The sequence below is a fragment of the Neovison vison genome, chromosome 6 (assembly GCF_020171115.1).
Source record: "Neovison vison isolate M4711 chromosome 6, ASM_NN_V1, whole genome shotgun sequence".
Taxonomy (NCBI): domain Eukaryota; kingdom Metazoa; phylum Chordata; class Mammalia; order Carnivora; family Mustelidae; genus Neogale; species Neogale vison.
In genome coordinates this window covers 122,154,064-122,179,004 of record NC_058096.1, presented here as the reverse complement: position 1 = coordinate 122,179,004, position 24,941 = coordinate 122,154,064, and the positions used below count along the sequence as shown (strand labels likewise).

General features: G+C 37.6%; 1 protein-coding gene across 1 annotated transcript in view; it reads right to left on the bottom strand.

Moving 5' to 3' along the window:
- Positions 1-23,945, bottom strand: part of KPNA1 (karyopherin subunit alpha 1) — a 69,090-nt gene extending 45,145 nt beyond the window's left edge. The window contains exon 1 of the mRNA XM_044252220.1: positions 23,783-23,945. The gene's annotated coding sequence lies outside the window, so the exon portion shown is untranslated. The remainder of the gene's footprint in view (positions 1-23,782) is intronic.
- Positions 23,946-24,941: the final 996 nt, after the last annotated feature.

The following is a 24,941-nucleotide window of genomic DNA, read 5'->3' as shown; positions in this document are numbered from 1 at the left end:
TAAAGTTCATCTATGTTGCAACATATATCAGTAGTTTATTCCTTTTTATGACTGAATACTACCCCATCATATGGATATACCCCATTATATTTTATTATCTACTCATCGACTGATAGACATTTGGGGTCTTTCCACTTTTGGGCTATTATGAATAATGCTTCCATAAACATCTCTGGACAGGATTTTATGTAGATATATGCTTTTATTTTTCTTGGGCATATACCTAGGAATCAAACTGTTAGGTCACATGGTAACTCTGTTTAATCATTTGAGGAACTGTCAAACTATTTTTCCAAAATGCTGCGCTATTTTACATTCCTACCAGCAGTGTAAGGGGGCTGCCAATTTCTCCATTATCATAATTTTTGATGTCTGCTGTCCTTTCACATATTTTCTAACTGTATATCCTCCCTAAAAAGTCAAATCAGATTCTTTGCCCATTTTTAAATTGTTTTTTTTTTATCATTAAGGTTATAAAAATTCTTTATATATTCTAGACTGCAGTCCCTTATCAGAGTGGTGCCTGAGTGGCCCAGTTGGTTGAGCATCTAAGTCCTGGTTTCAGCTCCTATCGTGATTTCAGGGTCACGGAATCAAGCCCTGCATCGGGCTCCCTGCTCAGTGTGGAGTCTGCTTCCCCTTCCCCTCTCGAGTGCTCTCTCTCTAAAAATAATGGACTGCTTTAAAAAAAAAAAAAAAAAGTCCCTTATCAGATATACAGTCTTTACATATTTTCTTCCACTCTACAGGTTTTCTTCTCACTTTCTTAATGGTGTCCTTTGAAGCACAGTTTTTCCTTTTGATGATGTACAAATTAATCTATTTTTCTGTTGCTCATGCTTTTAGTGTCATACTTTGGGATTCTTAACCCTAAGTTTCCTTCTAAGAGTTTTAAAGTTTTAGCTCTTACATTTAGGTCTGTCATCTACTTTGAGTTAATTATTATTTATGGTATGCAGTAAGGGTCCAACTACATTATTTCACAAATGGCTACCCATTTGCTCCACGCACCATTTGTTGAAAAGGCTATTCTTTCTCCATTGAATGGTCTTGATACCCTTGTTGAAAGACAAATTAACCACATCTATGTGGTTTTATTTCTCAACTCAATTATATTCCATTGATCTGATCTGTATGTATATCTTTGTGCTGATTCCACACAATCTTGACTACCATTTTTGTAGTAAGTTTTGAAATCAGGAAGTATAAGTCCTCCTATCTTAGTCAAGATTATTTTGGCTCTTCTAGACACCCTGCAATTCCATATGATTTTTAGGATCAGTTTGTCAGTTTCTACAAAGAAGCAAGCTGGGATTCTGATAAGGACTACACTGAATCTGTAGGTCAATGTGAGGAGTATTGCCATCTTAATGTTAAAATCTTCCAATCTACAGACAGGATATTTTTCTCTTAGATCTTCTCTAGTTTCTTTCAACAATATTTTATAGTTTTCAGTGTTTCATAATCCTTTGTTAAATTTTTTTCTATTTTAATTTTTTATGCTATTGTAAATGGAATTTTTTTTCTTGATTTCACTTTTGGATTGTTCATGACAAGTCTATAGAAATTACAATAAATTTTTGTATACCAATTTTGTATTCTGCAACTCTGCTGAACTTGTGTATTAGTATTCTAGTATTTTTTAGTGGATTCCTTAGGATTTTTCTAAGTCATTTCATACAAAATCATGTCATCTGTCAGAGACAGTTTTCTTTCTTTCCAATCTTGAGGTCTTTGTGTATTTTTCTTTCTTTTCCTTTTTTTTTTTTTTTTTTTCAAAATTGCCATAGCTAGAACCTCTAGGTAGAAATGGAGAAAGCAGGCACTCTTATCTTATTCCTGATTGCAGAGGAAAAGTGTTCAGTTTTCCCCATTAAGTATGATGTTGTCTTTGAGTATTTCCTAGGTGTCTTTATTCATGTTGAAGAAGTTCCATTCTAGTCCTTGTTTTTTGGGTGTTTTTATCATTAAAGGGTGTTAGATTTCATCAAATTTATTTTCTATTATGAGAACAATGTGACTTTTGTTTATTTCCTGATATGTTATATGTTATATTAATTGGTTTGTGCACTTCACACTAACCTTGCATTTCTGGGATATTATGCCACTTGGCTGTGGTATAAAATTCTTTTTATATGTGGTGAATTAGGCTTGCTAGTATTTAGAGGATTTTTGTGTTCTTTATAAGGTGAAGTCTGTAGTCTTCTTGTGATGTCTCTGGTATCAGGGTAACACTAATACTAGCTTCATAAAATAAACTGAGAAGTGTTCCCCCTCTCAGTTTTTAGGAAGAGTTAGCATTAATTCTTCTTTAAATGTTTGGTAGAATTTAGCAGTGAAGCCATATGGGTCTGTGCTTTTCTCTGTGGGTAGCTTTATGATTAATCCAATCTCTTCACTTGCTATTTAGGTCTATTCGGTCTGTCTATAGAAGTCAGTTTCAGTATCCATCTTTCTAAAAATTTGTCCATTTGGGGGGCACCTGGGTAACTCAGACAGCTGGGTGTCCAACTCCTGGTTTTGTTTCATGTCTCATGATCTCAGAGCTGTGAGCTCGATTCTGTGACAGACTCCAGAGCAGGAAGTCTGCTTGAGATTCTCTTTCTCTCCTACCTCTGTACCTCCCTCCCCCTTGTGCTCACTCTCTCAAAAATAAATAAGTAAATCTTTACAAAGTTGCCCATTTTATCTAAGTTCTGTAATTTATTGCCATGCAGTTGTGCATAGTATTCCTTTATAACCCTTTCCATTTTTGTAATCCCAGTAGTAATGTTTCATCTGTTATTTGTACTTCAAGTAATTTAAGTCCTCTTTTTTTCTATTTAAGTGTGGTTAAAGGCCTACCAATTCTGCTGATCTTTTCAAAGAACCAGTTTTTGTTTCCTTAATCTTCTCTATTTTTTTCTATTTTCTAGTTTGTTAATTTCTACTCTATTATTTCCCTCCTTCTGTTTGTTTTAGGTTTACTTTGCTCTTCTTTTTTCCAGTGACTTAAGGTGGATGGTTAGTTATTGATTTGAGATCTTCTTTCTTTATATAAGCATTTATTACTTGTTATTAGTTTCCCTATAAGCACTGCTTTAGCTGTATTCCATGTTTTCTTAAGTGGTAACTTCATTTTTACTTATCTCAAACTATTTTTTGATTTCTCTTTTCACTTGTTCTTTGACCTACTGGTTATTAGGAAGTATATTAATTTCCACATATTTGTGAGTTCTCCAAAGTTTTGTTAGTGATTTCTAGTTTCTTTCCACTGTAGTGAGAGGACAACTTTTGTATTATTTCAACCCTTTTAAGATGTTTTGTGACCTAGCAATGGTTTATCCTTGAAAATGTCCCACATTCACTTGAGAAGAATGTATATATTCTATTGTGGCTGGGTGCTGGTGGTGTTCTACAGATGTCTCCTAGCTCTAGCTGGCTTGTGGTATGGTTTCTTTGGTGATCTTATGCCTAGTTGTTTTGTCCATTACTAAAAGTGGCATAGTGCAGTCTCCCAACCATTACTGCTAAATTGTCTATTTTTCTCTTCATTTCTGTCAGGCTTTGTTTCTTGTATTTTGGTGCTGTTACTAGATCCATATATATTTAAAACTTTTACCTTTCTAATGGGTTGGCTCTTTCATCCCTGTCCCTCTAGTCACATTTTTTGTTTTAAGGTCTACTTTTTCTGATATTAGTATAGCCACTTCAGGTTTCTTGTGGTTGTTGTTTGAATAGATATATTCTCATCCTTATACTTTCAATGTATTTGTATCTTTAAACTTAAAGTATATCTCTTGTAGAGAGCATATAGTTGGACACTCTGACATCTCTGCCTTTTATCAATTTTAATCAATTCATGCTTAATATTACTTACATAGTTGAAAAAAATGTATTACTTACATAGTTGATTTATGACTGTTTTTTCATTTTCTATGTGTCTCGTGTCTTTTTTGTCCCTTTACTACTCTTTGACTGTTTTCTTTTGCATTAAGTGACTACTTAATGCAGCACTTAAATTTCTTTAATGACCTTTTCACTGTATTTTTTTGTTTTGTTTTCCCCCCTAGGGACTGCTCAAGGGCTTACGATACACATTTTAACTTCAGACTTAGAGCAACTTTAGACTTATACTAGCTTAATTCCAGAAAGATATAGAAATGTTGTGCTATATAGTTCTATTGCCTTTTCCTCCATTTGATGGCATTGTGGTGATATATATTACATTTAATGTTACAAATCCAACAATGCATTATAATTATGACTTTAACACCTATAGTCATTTTCTTAGTTTGATATAGCTTTGCCTCCACTCACTCACAATGTGCTGCTATTGACAGATGCATTACAAATATACTACATTTCTACACCTTACAGGCCCAAGAACACATCATACATATATTATTTTATACAACTTTTTAAAAAAGATTTATTTTAGTGAGAGAGAAAGAGAACAAAAGCTAGCATAAGCAGGAGTGGCATGGGGAGAGAGAATCTGAAGCAGACTCCAGGTGAAGCACAAGCCCAACACAAGGCTCCATATCTCATGACCCTGTGATTGTGACCTAAGCATAACCAAGAGTCACACACCTAAACAACTGCACCATCTACACACCCCCAAATCTGCTTTTTAAATCAGTTTAAAGTAAAAAGAAAAAAATACTATATTCTTTTATTCTTATATTCATATTCTTATATTCTTTTAAAATTACCTTTACTGGTACTCTTTCCTCATATGGATTCAAATTACCATCTGGGATCACCTGCTTTCAGCCTAAAGAACTTCCTTTAGCATTCTTGCAAGGGTCTGCTAGTAATAAACTCTCTCAGTTCCTGTTTATCTGGGAAACTCTTCATTTCACTGTCATTTTAAAAAGAGAGCTTCGCTGGATATACAGGATTTTTGGTTGACTGTATGTATTTGTCTATGAGTACTTGGAATATATTATTACACTGCCTCTGGCCTCCATTGTTTCTGCTGAGAAGTCAGCTATTACTCTTATCTGGGCTCCCTGGTAAGTCAATTCCTTGAAGAGATTAAGAGCTATTTTCTGACAGGCTTTTCCCCCTAACTACCCAACCAAATCTCTGACCCAGAACCCCAATGTGGGAGCCCAGGCAACAACACACTTCTCTGAGAGCTCCCCTTCTGGAGTGGAGTTATTTTGTTTAGGGTAGGTGGCAGCCTGTGAGGTCTTACCAGCTTGCCTCTTCTGACATGGAATCACCACCTTAGAAAACAGAAAAGATATCTATTCCCCAGTACTCCCACCAGCTCTGCACCCAGGTAGAGCCTCTGTTCCACACTGGGGACTGGATTGAAGGTAGTCCTCTACCTCTCTACCACATATCCCCAGAACTTGGCCTAAGCACCAGGCAGCTAGGGGTAGGACAAGAAATCCTGATATCCTGCTCCTCCCAAGAAAACCTTCTCTCCAACTGGAAGCTCTTCATTTACTGTATGCCCTAGGATCACTTCCTGAAGCTTTTAATAGCTGTTTTTCAAGTTTCCCCCAATTTTACTAGGGAGTGAGGCTGTAGAGCTCCCTGTACTGTCAGGCTGGAATTCATAAAACAATTATTTTTAAGATGATTTTACTGCAAGCCTGGATTGAGAATCATTTGATTTATAACATGCTATGTTGCAACATCTATTTTACCTGAATCTATTAACAAACATACAAGGCAAAATTATTCTCATCCTTTACAGTTAAGGATTCAGTATGCTAAAAAAGGTTAAGTGACTCAGCCAGGGTTACACACTTAATACAAGACACAGCAAGGATATGAACCTAGGTTCCTGATTATAAACCTAATGTTCTACTGTTATGGACTGAACTGTGCTCCCTCCTACCAACTATAATACTAAAGCCCTAAATTCCATAACGACTACATTTGGATACATGGCCTTTAAGGAGGTAAGGTTAAATGGGTTTATAACAGTGGGGTCCTAATCCAGCAGGATTACTGTCTTTACAAGAAGAGAAAAAGACACCAGCAATACCTTCCCCCATCTCCCCCTGCCATGTACACACAAAAAAAAAGGCATGTGAGGAAAGACGGAGAAGGTAGTCATCCACACGTAAGGAAGATAAGCCCCACCAGAAACCAACCCTGTTGGCACCTTGATCTTGGACTTCTAAGCTCCAGAACTGGGATAAAATGAATTCTGTTGTTCAAGCCACCCAATATGTGTTATTTTTTATGGCTGCCCAAGCAGACTAATACATACACTCAGTGGTATTTTGTTTTTGAAATGCAGAGAAATTGCAGATGAGAATTTGAAAATAATTATGAAGGAATCATTAAATGGTACTGAGAAATGATCTAGAGAAAAAAGCTGGATTCCTAAAGCAAGTAGTATTTTGGCTCTGAAGTATCACAGTATAGCATTATAATAGCAGTGTTACAATGATGACCCAAGTTCAAGAATCAGAAGTTTTAGGCCAAAGAAAGGAGAAAGACTATGGCAACAGGGCAAGACCTAGATAAAGTTTAACAATACCAAAAAACAACTGGGCTTCAGTAAATGGAAACCTGTACTCAACATGGAGCGGGAAGGGCACACAATTAAGGGAAGGCAATGTCAGGAATACACATATACAGAGAGAAAGAGTAAGTGATAAAACAGATGGAGTTAAAGGTAAAATGAACAACTGAGGAGTGCAGTGAAGGGTAAAAAGAGGACCTTTGTACATTCCTTGAAACTCCTATAAGCTTGAAATTACCACAAAAAAATTTTTTTAATTAAAAAAAATCTAAAAGGAAAGAAATGCTCATATAAAACTACTATTTACTTGCTTCCTTTTATTACAGTGACATAAGAAGCTAGCCCAGAGAAGAGGGCTGGCCGTGAAGTCCTGTTTTCAAATTTACTTCTCAGCACAGTGATGTAGAAAAAATACTAAATTCTGTCAGCCTTGGTTTCCTCATTTGCACAATGGGGGTATTACCTTCTAAGGTGAAGAGAAGATGAAAGCATACTCCCACTGTCCAGCCCATATATAGCTCACACCTGATATTTATGTAATGAAGAAATGGCTATAAATAGCTCTAAAGGTTCAAAAAAAAAATCTCTTCTGACTAAAGTGATGGAGTATAGCTCCATAACGGAGATGGTGTTTCAGCTAGGTTTTGAAGGATAGATAAAATTTCAGCAGTTGAAGTTAAAAGAGAAAGACCCACAAAACATAAGCGTACAAATTAAAGGACAGACGTTAGAAAATACAACTGATAAAGAATAGCAGTAAGTAGACTGGATTAGAAAAACTGCTCTTCAAAAGTACACAGACATGAGAAAAGCAAGCACCCATTTTCTTTCTTTTTTTGCTGAACTGCAGTATCCAAGAACTCACAAATGACTCTAATGCTCAAACTAATAATTTCTATCATCCATATAGTGCATTTGTGCCTTTGAAATATTCTTCCCTTTTAGAAGAACGGCTCACATTAAAAAAAAAAAAAGAAAGAAAAAAAAAACAATACGGAAGGGTATAAACAGTGAAATGAAAATGTACCCCCGCCTAGGGCGCCTGGGTGGCTCAGTGGGTTAAGCCTCTGCTTTCGGCTCAGGTCATGATCCCAGGGTCCTGGGATAGAGCTCCGCACCAGGCTTTCTGCTCAGGGGGGAGCCTGCTTCCTCCTCTCTGTCTGTCTGCCTCTCTGCCAGCTTGTGATCTCTCTCTGTCAAATAAAAAAATAAAATCTTAAAAAAAAAAAAAGAAAGAAAGGAAATGTACCCCCGCCTAAAGGTAACCACCATCAAGCTCTTTGCATATCCTTTCAAAAACTGGTTATACGACTATAAAATCTTTTGGTTTTTACTGATGGGAAATTAGAAACACAATTCTGTGCTTTTGCTTTAACTCTGGACAATCTTCCATATAATGCCTACAGAGTTAAATTACTTTTAATATACTAGTTTTTATACCGTAATGACCAAACCCTAAACATCACTGACCTTTAAGCTTGTCTCTAATTTTCTATTATAAACAATGCTGTAATCAGTATTCTCCTTCATGTATTTGCACATATTCTACAATTATATCCAATAATGAATTCTAAACAGTGGAACTTAAGATCTAAAGTATGTGCACTCAAAATTTTGATAGTCCAAGTACACCATAAAACAATGTGTTTAGTGTGCCAATGTACACCAGTGAATATGAGTGCATCAGTTCCCCACCACCATCACTGTTAACTAAAGACTGATTCAAACTTTTCCACATTTGACTGTATCATATGTGAAAAAATGCTTCTCATGAAAACGATTTTCGTAATACTAAGATTTATATATGCTTTTTTTTTTACTTTCACGCCTAAGCTTTTCAGAAGCTTTATTACATGATGACTTCATCACTCTCACACCTAATAGAATGTGTGCTGTGTATTTCTGTTCTAAAATTTTGTTTTAATTTCTAATACAGTAAATAGTAACAAATACAAAAAAGCAACATAAACAAAAGTTCTCTGGGATCTTCAGTAAATTAAGAGTGTAAACAAGTTCCCAGGCCAAAATCTTTAAGAACCCTTAATCCAGTCATTTTTGGTTTTTTGAAAGATTTATTTGTCAGAGATGGAAAGAAAGAGAGCACGCATGCAAAGCAGGGGAAGCAGCAGGCAAAAGGAGAAGCAGGTTCCTCGCCAGGCAAGGAGTCTGATTCAGGACTCGATCCCAGGACCCTGGGATCATAACCTGAACTGAAAGCAGACACTTAACCGACTGAGCTACCCAAGCGTTCCCAATCATTTTTGTCTTAAGGAAAAAATAGTCATTAGACATTCAGATAACATTCTAATCATAGATTAAGGAAATTCAACATCTTTAAAATACTGTCTTCTTGGTCAGGAATTAAACATGTATTACACTTATTTTTATTGCAATGATAAATGTGAAATTTCCTTCCAATATATTCTAATTGGCTACTGTCTATATATGAAAAAATTACTATATATAAATTTTTTAATCCAGCCAATGAATTAAATCAGCTACTGAATTGTTTCTGATACTTTCAGCTGACACTCTCAATATTTAATATCTCTAAACAGTTGTAACTTCTGCCTCCTCCATTCTAAAGTTAGTATTCCATTTCACTTCCTATTTAAAAATATTTAACTAGTACTTCCAGGAAAAAGTTACAATGTTAATTAAGCAACAAAGGTTAGAGCAGGCAATTTTATCTCATTTCTGGTTTTGATCTATGTCTAATATTTTGTTAACTAAACATGATAACTAGGGTATTTTTTTTAAAAGTCAGGTTTACTAAGGTATTATTTATAATTTACATAAAGTAAAACTTAACATTTAAGTAAATACCACCACAAACAGAGATTATTTTCTTTACTATGAAAAAGTTCTATAAGGTCTCCTCCTAGTAAATCCACTCCAACACTTAACACTTTAACTCTTTAACACTTAAAGCACTTAGTGATTTATTTCTGTCCCTACAGTTCTGCATTTTCCAGGAAGTAAAATAAATGGAACCATCCAATATGTAACCTTTGAGTGTGGCTTCTTTTAGTCAGTATCAACTAATTTAATATTCATAATGTTGTTTTATCTAGCAGTAATTAATTCTTTTTATTGCTGAATTGTATTCCACCATATTCCATACTTTATTCACCACTTGATAGACATTTGGGTTGTTTGCATTTTCTGGTGATTATGAGTAAGCCACTACAAACTTTCATATATGGTTTTTGTATGAACAAGTATTTTCATTTTTCTTGGGTAACAACCTGCAATGACACTGCTGGGTCATATGGTAACAATATGCTTACTTTTTTTTTTTTAATTTATTTATTTTCAGAAAAACATTATTCATTATTTTTTTTCACCACACCCAGTGCTCCATGCAAGCCGTGCCCTCTATAATACCCACCACCTGGTACCCCAACCTCCCACCCCCCCGCCACTTCAAACCCCTCAGATTGTTTTTCAGAGTCCATAGTCTCTCATGGTAATATGCTTACTTTTGTAAGATTGTCATACTGTTTTTCAAAATGGCTGTACCACCATGCATCCCTACCAGCAATCCATGAGCTCCAGTTGTGTTGCACTGCTGTTCTGAGATACTTTTTTAAAAAATGATATCTACAAAGGGCTGATATCAAGATCTATAAAGAACTTCTCAAACTCAACAGTCACAAAACAGATAAACACATCAAAAAATGGGCAGAAGACATAAACAGACACTTCTCCAAAGAAAACATACAAATGACTAACAGACATATGAAAAAATGTTCATCATTAGCCATCAGGGAAATTCAAATCAAAACCACACTGAGATACCACCTCACACCAGTTAGAATGGCCAAAATTAACAAGACACAAGTGTTGGAGAGGATGTGAAGAAAGGTAACCTTCTTACACTATTGGTAGGAATGCAAGTTGGTGCAGCCACTTTGGAAAAACAGTGTGGAGATTCCTTAAGAAATTAAAAATAGAGCTACCCTATGACCCTGCAATTACACTACTGGGTATTTACCCCAAAGATACAGATGTAGTGAAAAGAAGGGCCACCTGTACCCTAACGTTGATAGCAGCAATGGCCATATCACCAAACTGTGGAAAGAGCCAAGATACTGTTGAAAAGACGAATGGATAAAGAAGATATGATCCATCTATACAATGGAGTATTATGCCTCCATCAGAAGGGATGAATATCCAACTTTTGTATCAACATGGAGAGGACTGGAGGAGATCATGCTGAGTGAAATAAGTCAAACAGAGAAAGTCAATTATCATATGGTTTCACTTACTTGTGGAGCATAAGGAATAACACAGAGGACATGAGAGGAAGAGAGAAGTGAGTTGGGGGAAATCAAAGGGGGAGATGAACCATGAGAGACTATGGAATCTGAGAAACAAACTGAGGGTTTTGGAGGGGAGGGGAGTGGGGGGTTGGGTGGGCCTGGTGGTGGGTATTAAGAAGGGCACATATTGCATAGAGCACTGGGTGTGGTGCATAAACCAATGAATCCTGGAACACTGAAAAAAAATTAAATTGAAACAAACAAAAAATGACATCTAAGTACCAGCCATCCATACCTATTTTACTAGGTTTTTTAAAAGATTTTATTTATTTATTTATTTATTTATTTGACAGAGAGATGACAGCAAGATAGAGAACACAGAAAGGGCAGCGGGAGAGGGAGAAGCAGATTCCCCGCTGCGCAGGGAGCCCAATGCAGGGCTCAATCGCAGGACCCCGGGATCATGGCCTGAGCTGAAGGCAGATGCTTAATGACTGAGCCACCAAAGCGTCCCTATTTTACTAATTTTTAAAACCTGAAATGTGTGTTGAATTTTATCAAATCACTTTTTGGTGGTTATTAAAATGATCAAATTTATCTACTTTGACATATTAAATATGGTGAAATATTAATAGATTTCTTGATATTGAAAGATGGATTCTTTAAATAAACACACTTGGCCATGGTGTATCATCCTTTTAAACTCCATGTTAGTATTTTCTTAAAAACTTCTATACCACAAATCAAAATTACAATGAAATATTACCTAACACCTGTCAAATCTGTATCAAAAAGATAAGAAATATCAAGTGCTTCAGAGGATGTGGAGAAAAAGGAACTCTCATGTACTGTTGGTGCAAATTCAAATTGGTGTAGCCACTATAGAAAACAGTACAGAGGTTCCTCAAAAATTAAAAATAGAATCACCAAATGATCCAATAATTCCACAATGGGGTATTTACCCAAAAAGAAAAGGAAACACTCATTTGAAAAGATATATGCACCCATATGTTTATTGCAGCATTGTTTACAACAGTCAAGATATGGAAGGAACCTGAACGTCCACCAATGAATGAATTAAAAAGACATGGTGTATATATATATATATATATATATATATATACACAATGGAATATTACTCTGCCACAAAAAAAAAAAAGAATCTTGCGACTTTGCAACAACATGGGTGTACCTAGAGGGTATTACACTAAGTGAAATAACTCAAAGACAAATACCCTAAGATTTTACTTATATGAGGAACCTAAAAAACAAAGCAAACAAGCAAAAAAGCAAAACCAATCCAAGAATATAAAAAACAAACTGGCGGTTTGCCAGAGGGAAGGGGAGTAGGGGGATGGGCAAAAGAAGTTAAGGGAAGCGGGAAACACAGGCTTTCAGTTATGGAATGAGTAAGACAGGGATGAAAGTACAGCACCTTCTACGGAATACAGCCAATGGTACTTTAATAATGTTATAAGGTGACATATAGTAGCTACACTTAAGAGCACTGTACAGGTATAAAATTATAGAATCACTCACTACCTTGTATACCTGAAACTAATGTAACATTGTGTCAACTATACTTCAATTTAAAAAAAAAAAACCCATAAAAGAAAAATTTCTAGTATCCATAATTTCCAGGAAAAAGAAAAATTTCCAGTATCCATAAATGAGATTATGTAAAATAACACCATCCTCCCCGCCTTTTTGTGGAGGACAGGGTATATGTCACATTGAGAATGTTTTGAAAAAACATGTGGGTATGATTCCAATTATATGACATTCTCAAAAGGCAAAACTATGTAAACTGTTAAAAGATCAATGGTTGACAAGTGTTTATGGAGTGGGAGGGATGAAAGGCAGAGCAGAAAAGATTTTTAGGGCACTGAGAAACTATTCTGCATGATACTCTAATGGTGGATACCTGTCACAATACATTTGTCAAAACCCATAGATGACCAACATGAAGAATGAATATAAACTTAATGTAAACTATGGACTCTGGATGATAACAATGTATCAGGGTTGGTTCCATTAAAATAATTGTAACAAGCTGATGCATATGTTGATGGTGGGGAAGATAGTGGGATACATGGGAACTCTACTTTCCCCTCAATTTTGTTATGAACCTTAAAGTGCTCTAAAATAGAAAGCCTATATTAAAAAATCTTAAATATGTATTTACTCATATTGGTAACTGAGATTGGTTGGTTCCCCCTCCTTGTGGGTTCAAGAGGGGATTTGATCTGTCACGTGAGAGAGTTTTTTAAACAGAAACTGTCCTTCCAAAGAATTTGATTAGTAAGCCTGAGGCACATACTAGGTCTCTGGTGTTCTGCTTTTTCTTTCAAAGATTCCCAAATATATTCTGATATACATCTGCAATTGAAAAATCCTATAGGGGTGCTTGGCTGGCTCAGTGGGTTATAGCCTCTGCCTTCGGCTCAGGTCATGATCCTAAGGTCCTGGGATCGAGCCCCGCTTCGGGCTCTCTGCTTAGCGGGGAGCCTGCTTCCTCCTTTCTCTCTGCCTGCCTCTCTGCCTGCTTGTAATCTCTGTCAAATAAATAAATAAAATCTTAAAAAAAAAAAAAAAGAAGAAGAAAAGAAAAACGATATAAAGGAGCAAAATCTTAACCAAAAACGCAAAATACAGCTGAAATGTGGGCTTAAGTTGGACTGAAAGGAACTTGGGTAACGAAGAAATGAAACAAAATAACAAAGTAACAGCATGAAAATTTTCCTAATCCTAATCAAATATTTTTATATTATCACTTAGACAATTAATTAAAAATCCTAAATTTCTGTTAATAACTTTTCAAAATACCTTCTCAAGAACAAGAAGCCTTTAAAATTAAAGCCATTATGCCTAATTTTCCATGTTTTCTAGGGAAATAAAGCCAAGAAAGCAAAAAATTAAAAGCCAGATGCAAACTTGGTGGTAAATATAAATGCATTTCTCTTCCAAAATGAAATCTTCCACTTGCTCCTTCATGTTCATTTAGTTATCAAATTTTCTTATTAGTCTATCCAAAGTGTTTGACTTTATCTGCTCCTGTGTATTCTCACCACCACCAGTCTAGTCCCGGTCCTTGCCAACCCTATATCCACAGAACTCCAAGAATTCTAACCCACCCTTCCTTAACCTCTGGCTCTCTGCTCTTCAAGCCATCCTTCACACAGCTCTCTATTAAGCTCAACACCTTTTTCACTGTATTACTTCAATGCCTAAGGATCTAGGAATGAATCTTTAGCACATCTTAAATCAAATTTGAACTTCTTTGTCCTATAAGATCCCTTGGCCTTGACTGAGTCAATAAATACTCTCTCCATTCTACATCAATCTATACCCAACACACGGAATGTATATCTTTTTATATTTTATTATATTCAAGATAGTACATATTTAGGGTGCTGAGTCAATCCACCCAGTTTGTAAATCACAAACACACACTAAAAATTCTGAATATTTAACATTCACCATATTCTTTGTGAAACACCATGAAACGCTAATACAGTTAATTTACTTACATATAAACCAAGCATAACTGTATTAGAATACATGACCACAAGAAAGTATGACTACAAAATAAGTTATGGACCTATAAATATAAGCATAAATGAATTTAAGTATAAAAAGGTTTTAAGTTCACTTGTGACTATTAATTACTCATTTGCCACCAACTTCTAATCAAATGGTAGCAGGTCCTTTTAAAAGATTTTAATAAATTAGAGAAGAAAAGTAAAATTGAAAATATCCAACCCATTTCCTTTCCTATAAAATAATTCAAAGAGTTCCTTTATTTTAGAGACATTCTAGTGGGGGCAAAGTCTGAAAAACATTGCCTTAAGTCTCTCCTATGAGACCTCAATGCTGCAGACATGATTCACTGTACCATCTCTGGTTACATCTTAGAGTTCTAACCCCACTAATCTAATAGAAATACCTACTTTCTTTCAAGTCCCAGCTTCAAACTTTCTTCCACTGAAGAGCTGACTATAACCTCTGACCTTAGTATTGACCTCACCTTCCAGTATCTCAAGGTTCCCAACTTGCAGTGTTCTCCAAAGACCTTCTCAATAGCAAAACATTTAAGGGAAAATATTTACTAAGGGTTTTAGAAACCCATACCCTAGGATTCAGTAATTCCACTTTTGGAATATACCAAGAGGAAATAAAATTAGCAGTAAATATAAGACTGTTCGCTGTACTGTAATTATTAGTGAAAAATTGTAAACCTAAAAATTCCAAAATGAGGATTAAGGAAATGACATACTGAGAAATGAGAAAAATAATACAAACATATGAAAAAATCTGGATGTTGGGAACAAAAACCCAACTAATATTATTCTCTATACCTTTAAAAACACTCATAATTTAAAGTGGTATATAAAAATTTAAAGAGCAAGTTAATATTTTTCTCTATCTTCCAAATTTTCTACAGTAAGCAATATACAATAAGAAATACTTTCAAACAGTAGAGCTGAAAGCATATTATTTACTACAGTGAAGCTTCCCAGCCTACCTAAAACACTGAAAAGTACGTTCTTCACTTTCGGCTAGAATTTTATCAACTCAATGTTCTGCTATTTCATCAAAGTTCTAATTGAACACTTTAGGTCTTAAAAAAAAACAAACCACCTCTTCCTTTATATATGTAGCTGGAATTTTTATTTTTATTTTTTAACTTTTCTTTAAAGATTTATTTATTTAAGAGAGAGAAGGGCATGTGGGTGGCTCAGTAGGTTAAGCATCTGCCTTCGACTCAGGTCATGACCCGGGGGCCTCGATCTGGCCACTTCAGGTTCCTTGCTCAGGGGTGAGTCTGCTTCTCCCTCTGCTTCTTCCCCTTCCCTTCCTCATGATGTCTCTCTCCCTCAAATAAATAAAAAATCTTTAAAAAGAGAGCCCGCAACTGCATGCCCATGGGGGCCAGAGGAAGGTAAAGGACAGAAGGAGAGAATCCTGGAGAGAGCAGACTCCTCTCTGAGTGCAGAGCCTGAAGCGGGGCTCAATCCCAGGACCCTGAGATCACGACCTGAGCCAAAATCGAGAGTCTAACACTCCATTCACTGATTGAGCCACCCAGGACCTTGGATTTTTTTTTTTAATAAATCTTTACCCAAAATGGTGTAATGCATGTAAAGCATTCCTTCATGTGAAAAAAGAAAAACTGCAAATCTGCCTTAATCCAATTCATATTCATTACTGAAATTAATAAGTTCTGTAATATATCTACCACACAGGGCACTTATGAGGGTTTTCACATTTCAAAATAAGCAGCACATACAGGATGCAACCTTCTTCCCAAAATATATTAACAACTCAGAAATATATTAACAAAGCTCAGAAATTTTAATTTTTTAAGATTTTAATTTTAAGGGATGCCTGGGTGGCTCAGTAGGTTAAGCAGCTACCTTCAGCTCAGGTCATGATCCCAGGGTCCTGGGATTGAGTCCCACATCGAGCTCCTTGCTCAGCAGGGAACCTACTTCTCTCTCTCCCTCTGCCTGCCACTCTGCCTGCTTGTGCTGTCTTTCTCTGTCAAATAAATAAATAAAATCGTTTTTTAAAAAATTTATTTTTGGGACGCCTGGGTGGCTCAGTTGGTTGAGCGGCTGCCTTCGGCTCAGGTCATGATCCCAGCATCCTGGGATCAAGTCCCACATCGGGCTCCTTGCTCGGCGGGGAGCCTGCTTCTCCCTCTGTCTCTGCCTGCCATTCTGTCTGCCTGTGCTCGCTCTCTCTCCCTCTCTCTCTCTCTGACAAATAAATAAAATCTTAAAAAAAAAAAAAATTTATTTTTAAGTAATCTCTACACCCAACATGGGACTTGAACCCACAACCCTCCAAAAAGCTGCACACTCCACCAACCAAGCCAGCCAGGTGCCCCCTAGAAATTTTAAATTTTAATCTTCAATATTAAGTATAGGACTAGGCATACAGCAGTCCCTCAAATGTTATGAAAAGAATGAACGTTCCAGAAAATAAAGTTTATGTATTAATGTAGTACTGTTTCAACTAAACTCAAATTTTTTTAAAAAAGTCTATATAAAGAAATAAAACAGTAAATATGGTAGACCAATTAACACTAAAATTTTAACTTTAAAAAAAATTTAACTTTTTTTTTAAAGGAATGACCCACGGGATAGAGAGAAAAGGACAGAATCACATATAAGATGTCAAAACCTTGTCAGAAACTATAAAACAGATGGTCAAGTGATATTATACTAGCAAAGTGGAGAACTCTAAAGCCTAAGCACCTGCAAAGAAGCTGATTCACACTGTCCACAAGCAGTACTCCCATAACCCTATGAAGGGTTAGCGAGGAAAAAAACCAGAAGGTTAGCTGGAAGTCTACAAACTAGTCATCACAGCCAGATTTCCTCCCCCACTGCTCCGAAGTAAGCAACCATCCCTCCTAACCCTACAATTGTGGAGATTACTCTGAAGAGAGTAATCTAAAGAGACTCCAAAATGGAGGTCTCCAGTACAGGTAAACTGGGAATGATATGCCACACAGAAAACAGGATTACAAGAACACGATGAACAGCGAGAACTCCAGCTCCTTTTCTAGGATAAGTTCTCAAAACATAGCAGCCAGGTGTACATAACCTCCCCTCAAGGGACTGGAGGCTCTCTTTCTCAAGGAAACTGACCAGCCCAAGAAAAAGACCTAATAGTGTCCCCTCCTCCCATAAATGACCATCTTTAATAAGCCGCACCTACAGAATTTTCAGTTCAGTTTTTGGCACTTCACTCTTAAATATGAATGGAGAGCCATATATGATTATGGCTGGGGAAAGCCTCTATAGAGAAAAGACCACAATAGAAACAACAAAAAAAGGAACTTAGAAGAAACAGAACAAAGAGGGAAGAAAAAAACAAAACTTAAAAAAAAAAAAAAACCTATCATTAAAATCTTCAAAAGAATTATAGTGTCTATGAAACAATATAAAGATACTATAACACAGAATGAGCTCTAAGAAATAAAATGTAGATAGAAATTAAAAACTCAATAGAAAGGTTGGAACATAACACTGAGGAAATTTCTTAGGAAGCAGAACAAAAAGACTAAGTGATGGAAAGAAAGGGGGGGATTAAAAGAACAACCTATGAAAGGTGCCTAGGTGGTCAGTTAAGCATTTGCATTTAGCTCAAGTCATGATCCCAGGGTCCTGGGATCAAATCCCCCATCAAGGTCTCTGCTCAGCAGGGAGGCTGCTTCTCCCTCTCCCTGCCATTCCCCCTGCTCGTACTCTTTCTCTCCCTGCCAAATAAATAAAATCTTTTAAAAAGACTTTAAAAAAAATAAAAGAACAACCTATGAGTTCCAATACCCAAATAATACAAATTCCAACAGAGAACAAAAGAACTGATGAAGAACATACTATCAAAGAAACAAGGTATCAAATTTAGAATATCCATTCAAGGAAAGACACTACAGACAAAATTAACAGAGAGACAATATCTTAGAGAAGATATTTTCCAAGCCTAAAATCAACAGACCACTCAAAATTAACCTCCACAAGGAATTTCTGCAAACCAAAAAGAAAAACAGCAACCCAAAGGAAAAAGAAACTAAGGGAAAAACTGACAGTTTTCAAAAGGGAAAACCTGAATGAATCCAAGAAGTGCTCAAACTCATTAGTAATCAGAGAAGGTAAACTGAAGCAATGAGACACCTACTTTATATCCATCAGACTGGCAAATACTAGAAAGTTGAATAAAACCAAGTACTGACAAAGATGTGGGCAAACACCCTCCTGTAGTTCTAGTGAGCATGTAAATTAGTGCTCCCTTTCTATGACCCAGGAATTCCACTCCTAGGTATATATACCCCAGAGAACTTTTCACACAGGTCCATAATAATATACAACTAAGAGTATATTTACTACAGTGTATTTCTGATGCCAGCAAGGTGGGACAGAAAAAATGTGGTAGATGCATATTATGGAATTACATTATATACAACTATATGTACACAAAACAGAACACAAAGGTCTCCAAAACAATGTTGAATAAAAAAAATAAGAAACAGAACAAGGTCTACAATACATAAACTAAATACATACACACAGACACAAAACACAACATATTTCACAATGATTCAATAATTCACATAAATCAAGAAATATATCAATCACAATGCAGTGGATACCTGCTAAAAAGGGCAATGGGGAAATAGGGCTTAGAAATGGAAGGAAAATTTAAAGAACCCTGTACAGCCTCATGATAGTACATCAAGAACTGAGAAGCATAATTAACTTTAAAACCCTTTTTACCTAAAGTCCAAAAAATAATAAAAAATGTTTTTCCAGAACTAAAGGACATAAGCTTCCAATTTGTAAGCATCCATGGAGTTCCCTTAAACAAAATAAAACCAAAAAACCCTACCTAGGCACATTATCATTCAATTTCAGGGGTTAAAAATCATATCGAAAAGTTTCTAGAAGATGGCAAGGTCACAAACAAATAATCAGAATAGTTTTGGATTTCAACAGCAACAATGGAATGCAAGAAAACAAGCTATGACTTCCAAACTTTTTAAGCCTACAATTTTATACCTAGCCAAATTATTGATGAAATGGTAAGAGAGAATGTAGATTTATTTCAATCATGCAGTCAGAAAGTTTTTACTTCCCAGGTATGCTTTCTCAGGAGGCTAAAGAAAATATGGGAAATAGAAGACCCATTAGAGAAAGGCAGAGAGAATTTTAAGAGTGATGTAAAGAGAAGTTCCAGGGTAACAGGTGGCAAACAGGCCTAGAAAATAACCAGTCCAGACAGCAATAAAAGCACGGCAAGTTCCAGGACAGCTATCTCGGGAAATGAAGGGAGGGTAAAAAAAGGTATTAACTCCTGGAAAGACACAAACTGGTTAACAGAAGAAATGACATCATAATAAAGTACATGGTGCAACTATGAATATTTACATGGCTATAATACTGTAAACACTTTGAATATTGACTTAATAAAGAACTATGTCAATTATACTGGGAGGATGGGAGAGGCAATGTGTACAGAGGAAAGTCAACAAATAACGCCTGAAATTGCTATATTAAGAAAAAAACAGAAGCAAATTATTAATTAATATGAAAGTAAACAGCTTAAAAAAAAAAAAAAGAGGTAGGGGCACCTGTGTGGCTCAATCATTTAAGCATCTGACTCTTGATCTCAGGGTCATGAGTTCAAGCCCTGCATAGAGTTCCACACTGGGCATGGAGCCTACTTTTTTATAAAAGGGGCTGGTGGGGGAGGGTAGGCTCTAAAAGTGCAGGGGCTGGGACAAGGGACAGTCGTTTTTCATACAGTATTCTTATTAAAAACCTTTATTTTGTTAATGGCAATATAGCAAAGACTTGAACAGTCTTTCTTCCCCTGTTAGCAAATTAGATCTTCACAGTATCATTTCATGATGCTAAAAGAACTACACCTAGTTTGTTCTGCTCTGGAGAGTGAACTGCAAACTAAGACAAAAATCAAGCTTCAATGGTTGATGTGAACATAGTACAAATAGCCCTGTCTGAATTCCAGCTCCATCACATACTATGTGAAGTAGGGCAAGTTACCTAATCACCCTGTACATGAAACTACCTCCTCAAAGTGGTTTTGCAAGGATAATTAAGTGAAAATACTTAATGTAATGCCTGATCCATCAATAGATGTTAGTCCCTCATGCTTGTCTTTCTGTTCCCTAGCTACAAGCCCCCATTCTGGCCCCAAGCTGCCTTGTTGGTCAGAATACAGAGACTCATAGACTACTCAGCACATATCCCTCCTCACACTGGAAAATCAATCACGATGAGTAAGCAGACTTATCTTTGTATATGAAGGGCAGCACTATTCTTGTTATGTGAAGAAGATTATCCCTATTATCCACATTCTGGATTATTGCCTGCTTTCAAGAACTGTCCTAATTAATCTACTACACTAGGTCAGAAACATTTTATCATTTCACAGTCCTTTGTGGAGTTGTAACAGCTAAAAAAACAAAACAAAACAAAACAAAAAAACACAACAGAACAGTAGGTTCCATCAGTCTTCATCCCTGCTCTTCCACTGCAAGGCCTCAAAAGTTTCTAATGCAGGCCCCCCCATTGGCCAGGGGCCACCTCCTGCTTACTGCAGCAAGAACAGAATGAAATCAGCCCCAATCAGCTAATTGAATTGTTTACCATTTCCAACGTTTTCTTCCATTATTATGGCTGAATTCATAATACCTGCAAAGTACAGCAATCTTATAACAAAGACTTTGAGTAATAGGGAATTACCTTTATCACTAGGTCAGTCACTTTTACTTGCATGACCCAAAGTCTTAAAACTGATTTTATACCAAGTATTCTCACATATTTCTAAAAACAATCTGACAGACTTAACACAAACATCGTAAATCATCATGACAATCATTAATTTAACAAACACTATGCTAAAACAACTGAAGCTAAAAACAAGGTATAATCCTTAATCTCAAATGAAAGGGAAAAGGTAGAAACTAAATTGAGAGCAATAGAGAACAAAGAAAATAGACCAGGAAACAACTGACAGAAATTCCAAACTATCTGGTATAGTTTATAACAGTTGAGGCTAAAGAAAATTATAAAAAACAGGGGTGCCTGGGTGGCTCAGTCATTAAGCATCTGCCATGGGTTCAGATCATGATCCCAGGGTCCTGGGATCAAGCCCCACATGGAGCCCTACATTGGGCTCTCTCTCTCTGTCAAATAAATAAAATCTTAGAAAAGAGAAGAAAGAAAATTATAAAAATTGGACACAGCTCTGAACCTCCTGACAGCCAAAGTGTAAAGAGCAAGAGGAGGGCTTACAAAACACAAATGACCTAATAAAATCAGTCACTTGTTTAAAATAAAAAAAGTATCAATTTGTCTTAAAAAGAATTTGTCTCTAACTTATCTCCTTTATAAAGACCAATAAATAAATGAGAAAGTGTCTTGGATGGCAATGAAGATTTTTTTTTGTCCTTTATTATGTACCAATCCTAGATAAAAGCCAATGCCCGTAATATTAAATCATAGGTCTATGAAGAGGACCTAAGTAACAAAATGCAAGTATACTGACTTCAGGAGAGGTTTTTACTTCTCTGTCATTTAGTTTATTCTATGTTTTTATATGTTTTGTTTCTCTACTAGACTGTAAATTCCTCAAGGCTCATGTCTGATTCCATCTGAACTTCCTCTGCTGTTTACTAGAATAAATTATAGTTTCTGCTCAATTATAAAGACTGATAAAATGCCATGCAGTTAATACATATATTCATTACATTAGATTATCATTTCCATGACATAGTAAAGTGTTTTGACCAGTTCTGTGTCCCTAGTCTCAGCACACACTAAGTATTCACTAAATGAATATTAACAAAAAAAAAAACAGAACGAAACATGAAAGAGGAGAGTTGTTTTTTTTTTTTTTTTTTAAGGAATAATTCTTAAAATGGCAGTAAACTTCGGTTCTAAGGCTGGTTCCAACAAGAGCTACATAACCTTACATAAGTTACTTCAAAGTTTTATCGGTAGAATCAAATAAATTAACATCTACTTCAAAGTTACCATGAGGATTAGATGTTTTACTATACCTAAAGGATTCAGCACAGTATCTGGAAAGGAGGGCAAATGTTCATTCCTTTCTCTCAAGTCCTCCATCTTACAATCAGGTATACACAGTGCCCTCCAAGAATAAATGATTTCAGTAAAACTACAACAGACTGCATTATCACTTTCCTTTGAAAAGTTAAAATTTAAAAAAAAAAGTTAGAATTTCATCTCCTCAATTTTTAAGGGGGAATAACTCCTGGACCCGTTTCAAAATATCACAAACACAAGAACAAGTTACTGTCAAGAAAGAGCCTTGAGGGGCGCCTGGGTGGCTCAGTGGCTTAAAGCCTCTGCCTTCGGCTCAGGTCATGATCCCAGGGTCCTGGAATCGAGCCCCGCGTCGGGCTTTCTGCTCCGCAGGGAACCTGCTTTCTACCCTCTCTCTCTCTCTGCCTGCCTCTCTGCCTACTTGTGATTTCTCTCTCTGTCAAATACATAAAATCTTAAAAAAAAAAAAAAGAAAGAAAGAAAGAAAGAGCCTTGAAAGAAGAGGGGAAAATCACTTACTCATCTACTGCTGAGAAATAGGGGTTTTGAAGGAACTGTTTCTTAAAGAAAAAGAGGACGGGGAAAATTAAGAATAGAATTTATTAGCATGTTCTAGAAAAATAACTTCAAAATGTTTATTCCGAATTTAAAACCTAAAAACCCCACAATTCTGAAATCTTTCCCTGAGAAGTGGCACATTAAATACTTTCCTTCCAAACGACTTCCCTGACTCCAGTCATCCTTGGGTTTTCTCCTCCCATTTTGCGCTTCATCTCATACTTCGCTGTTTCCCTCACATCACCCCTCACACTCTGAGCAGACGAAGTTCAGTCATTCCTATAATTACCACACCCCGGTCAGCCGCTTCAGGCCCGTGTTGTTATGACATCTGTAAACTGCAGTCGTCCCTCTCCACCCCCGCCCCTCTCCCTCCCAACCACCGGCTCCCGCTCGGGCTCTAACTTGTGAATTCCAGAGACCGTCCCTTCCAGCTCCGATCAGGATTTCCACCCGCGCCCCCCGCTCCCTTCTGCCTTAGTCCCAGCACTCTGCGCTGCCCACCCCCACCTCCCGCCCGCTCACGCCCGGCCGCCGCGCAGACTCAGCGCTCGCCTCCTCTCCGCCCCGCTGCCTCGGCGCCCCGCAGTCCCCAACGCCGGTTCCAGCCCCGCCGCCGCCCCGCCCCGCCTCGCCTCGACCGGCGTTCCCGATGGCGATCACACCAGCGCTCCCCACCCCCACCTTCCCCTCCGCCAGCCGCGCGGCCGTTAGGACAGCCGGGCCCGTGACGCACGGACGAGCCGCGAGCGCCCGGGCCCTGGGACCCGAGCTCGAGGCCGACCGGCGCCCGCCCTCGCCCCGGGGCCTCTCCCGGGTCCCGCCGAGGACTGCCGGATCCGCCAGCGGGAGGGGGAGGGGCCGGAGCCACGGGGCCCCGCACTCACCAGGTTCAAGGCAACCGATCCCGGTGCCGATGCTGGGGTGAGGCGCTCGCTCGCTTGCCGGCCCGCCGTACCTCTCCCGCGCACAAGCTCCAACAGCCGGCCAGCGCCGGTGCTCACCAGGCCTCGCTCTCCGCCGCCGCGCACCCAGCAGTGAGACCCAGCTCAGCGGGCGTTCGCAGAGCGCCTGCGCGCGGGGGCCGGCCCGCACGCCTGCGCGTTTTCTTCTGCTGCCCCGCTGCAGAGGCTGCCGGGAGTTGTAGTTTTCCACCCGTCTTTCACTGGAAGTCCTAGCGGCTAGGGGGAAACCAGTGAACAGCGGGGGATCCGGAAGGTCTCGAGGAGATTGACAGTCAATGGCAAAGGTTGCAGAAACGCGGTGGAGTGACCACAGGACGGTACTTAGGTTGAATTGCAAAATTATATCTACAATTATGTCTAGGTGAATTGATCCTCGCCTCACCTGCCTATAACTAGCCTCTAACAGCTTTACCTAATACACATTTATTGAATGAACGATGGAATGAATGAAGGCTGAGGGAGTATTGCAAAAGTGTCAAAAGTCAATGTCTCGTGTCTAAGGCATTCACAGGCAGCACGTGTGAAAAGGCTTCTGGGTATTTTGTTGTTGTTGTTCTCTCCCTTCCCTTTTGCCTGATAACGTATGAGAAGTATCAAAAATAATTAAGAAATTAAATAAAACATAAATCGTTGCTTCACTCCCAAGTGCTCGCAAACAAATTTTGGACAAATAATGTTACCGTTAAATTTGATGGAATTCTTTTTGAACACTGCTTTCCAAAGAGGAAGGACTGAAGCCAACCAAACAGAGGTCACAGAATAGAAAGTCTCACATGTGACATGGATTATCAGATTGATTTAAAACACTGACAGAGAAGCAACGTGAAAGAAATCTGGTAGCTTAATTCATTTACAAGTGTGGGAGGGAGGACCACTCACTACCTGAATCCTAGGCTATGAAATATTCATTTGTCCTGCATCTCTTCCTGCAACATCAGCATTCTCCATTGGTGGACGGTATGTTTTTTAGGATGAATTCAGTGTGAGCAAGGGGATTGGGGAGAGGCAAGGTGTTCTAAGGGAGAAACTTGGGGGCAAGTATACCTGACCACAGCTAAACTGTGGAGAGATCACTTTATTC